Source organism: Scyliorhinus canicula, chromosome 8 (genome assembly GCF_902713615.1).
Source record: "Scyliorhinus canicula chromosome 8, sScyCan1.1, whole genome shotgun sequence".
In the NCBI taxonomy this organism is placed as follows: Eukaryota; Metazoa; Chordata; class Chondrichthyes; order Carcharhiniformes; family Scyliorhinidae; genus Scyliorhinus; species Scyliorhinus canicula.
In genome coordinates, this window is record NC_052153.1 from 6,276,895 (window position 1) to 6,280,137 (window position 3,243).

Sequence of the window (3,243 nt, forward strand, 5' to 3'; positions counted from 1 at the left end):
AAGTGCTGCGGTCTTGTGAGCCTGCCATCAGTTCTTCTGGTCGCAGGCAGGCTCAGTTGTAAGTCAATAAAGCCACAGTTTACTTCTACTCGTGTCTTGAGTGAATTGATGGTCGCATCAATTTAATCGACTTAAAAAAACTACCATCGAATCAGCCCTCAAATCTGACCGACTGGAACTCGATCCACAGGCTGCAGAAGCGAAGGAAATATTTCTGTATTGGCTTCGGTGCTTCAAGGCCTACCTGGCTGCGTCGACTACCTCCGCTGTTACTGCAGAGCAGAAACTCAGTCTTCTACACGCACGGGTGAGCCATCGCATTTCAACTCAACTTGATAGAACCGACTCGTACACCGAGGCCCTCGCGATACTTGACCACCTGTACGTGCGGCCCGTAAATGACGTTTATGCGCGGCATATTTTTACTACCCGCCGCCAGCGCCCTGCAGAGTCGCTAGAAGACTACCTGCGTGACCTAAAAGCTCCAGCACAGGAATGTAACTTCCAGGCTGTGACAGCCTCCCAGCACATGGAACTCGCCGTCCGAGATGGGTATGTTGCAGGGGTCCGGTCCAATTACGTGCGCCAGTGTCTCATCGAAAAAGGGGCCCAGAACTTGGAGGACACAGTAACGCTAGCGACATCGTTGGAGGTCGCTTTTCAAAGTTTAAACTTGTTCCCAGCCATCCACACGACCCCATCGTGGACCCCCGACCAGAGACTACCCCAGGCCTGCGCCACGCGGCCAGCCGTCCACCACAGAGCGCCATCGTGCCACTTTTGCAGCCAGCCCCAACACCCACGGCAGCACTGCCCGGCCCGCACCGCGCCCCTGCAGTGGCTGCGGATGGAAAGGACACTTTGCGAAGGTCTGCCTGGCTAAAACCAAATCCTCAAACTCGAACGCTATCCAGAACAATCGCCCCTCCAACTCACAGACCCACAGACCCCGCAATGTGGCAGCGTGTCTGCCGCCTCCGCACGACATGTGCGACTCATGGGGGCCGCCATCTTGGCAATGCTCCCCCACGCGGCCGGCCATGTGCGATTCATGGGGGCCGCCATCTTGGCCATCACCTGATATGCAAATCGACGACTACGACCTCCGCGGACAGTCATCACGGGGCCGCTCCAGCACCGTCAACCACGCCACCGACGACCCGCAGCTCAGCGCAGTCACTTTGGACCAGTCGCGGCCAAAGCACCTCAGAAGCTCGATGATGTCCGTGCAAGTCAACGGATACAGGACACCGTGCCTCTTCTACTCCGGGAGCACCGAGAGCTTCGTTCATCCAGACCTGGTAAGACGCTGTTCGCTCCCTATATTTCCAGCACGGCAAACTACCTCCCTCGCCTCGGGCTCGCACTCTGTCCAGATACAAGGGCGCACGGTTGCGACACTAACGATACAGGGCGCCAACTACTCCAACTTCCAATTGTATGTCCTCCCAGACATCTGCGCCCCTCTCCTCCTCGGACTGGATTTCCAGTGTAACCTCAGGAGCCTAACACTCAGCTTCAGCAGACCCCTACCCCCTCTCACTATATGCAGTTTAGCAACTCTAAAAATCGACCCCCCTCCACTCTTCACTAACCTCACCGCTAACTGCAAACCCGTGGCCACTCGCAGCAGGCGGTATAGCCTGCAGGACAGGGTATTTATTGGAGCCGAAGTCCAGCGGCTCCTACGTGAGAGACTCATAGAGGCCAGTAACAGCCCCTGGAGAGCTCAGGTGGTGGTCGTCAAGACCGGGGAAAAGTTCTGGATGGTGGTTGATTACAGCCAGACCATTAACCGGTTCACGTACCTCGATGCATACCCCCTCCCCCGGATTGCAGACATGGTCAACCAGATCGCCCAGTACCGCATCTTCTCCACGGTTGATCTGAAGTCTGCATACCACCAGCTCCCAATCCGCCCGGAGGACCGCCACTACATGGCGTTCGAGGCCGATGGCCGCCTCTTCCATTTCCTCCGGGTCTACTTCGGCGTCACGAATGGGGTCTCGGTGTTCCAACGAGCAATGGACCGAATGGTGGACCGGTACGGGCTGCGGGCCACGTTTCCGTACTTGGATAACGTCACCATCTGCGGCCATGATCAGCAGGACCACGACGCCAACCTCCACCGATTTCTCCAGACGGCCCAAAAACTCAACCTCACATACAATAAGGAGAAATGCGTTTTCCGCACAACCAGACTATCCATCCTCGGCTACGTCGTGGAAAACGGAGTCCTGGGCCCTGACCCTGACCGTATGCTCCCTCTTCCCCACTGTTCCAGGGCCCTCAAGAGATGCCTTGGAGTTTTATCCTACTACGCCCAGTGGGTCCCCCAATATGCGGACAAAGCCCACCCACTATTTAAGATTACACTCTTTCCACTGTTAGCCGAGGCCCGCCAGGCCTTCAACTGCATTAAGGAGTTCATCACCAAAGCCGCCATGCTGGCGGTGGATGAATCCGTCCCATTTCAGGTGGAGAGCGACGCCTCAGAGGTCGCTCTCGCCGCCACTCTGAACCAGGCAGGTAGGCCAGTAGCTTTCTTCTCCCGAACCCGCTCCGCTTCGGAACTTCGACATTCCTCAGTCGAAAAAGAAGCTCAAGCCATTGTAGAAGGCGTACGGCACTGGAGGCACTACCTGGCAGTTAGGAGGTTTACCCTCATCACCGACCTGAGATCGGTTGCCTTTATGTTTGACAACTCGCAACGGGGCAAAATTAAAAATGACAAAATCTTGAGGTGGAGGATCGAACTCTCCACCTATAATTATGATATTGTATACCGTCCGGGGAAGCTCAACGAGCCCCCAGATGCCCTGTCCCGTGGCACATGCGCCAGCGCGCAAGACGACCGATTACAGGCTATCCACAGGGACCTCTGCCACCCGGGGGTCACCCGGTTCGCCCACTACATCAAGGCCCACAATCTGCCTTTCTCCACCGAGGAGGTTAAAGCCATCACCAGAAATTGCCTGATCTGCGCGGAGTGTAAACAGCACTTCTATAGCTTAGACTAGGCCCACCTGGTAAAGGCTTCCCGGCCCTTTGAACGACTGAGTATCAATTTCAAAGGGCCCCTTCCCTCAACCAACCGTAATGTGTACTTCCTTAACATCATAGTTTAATTCTCTCGCTTCCCGTTTGCCATCCCGTGCCCCGATATGACCTCCCACACAGTCATCAGAGCCCTGCACAGTGTCTTCACCCTGTTCGGTTTCCCTAACTATGTCCACAGCGACT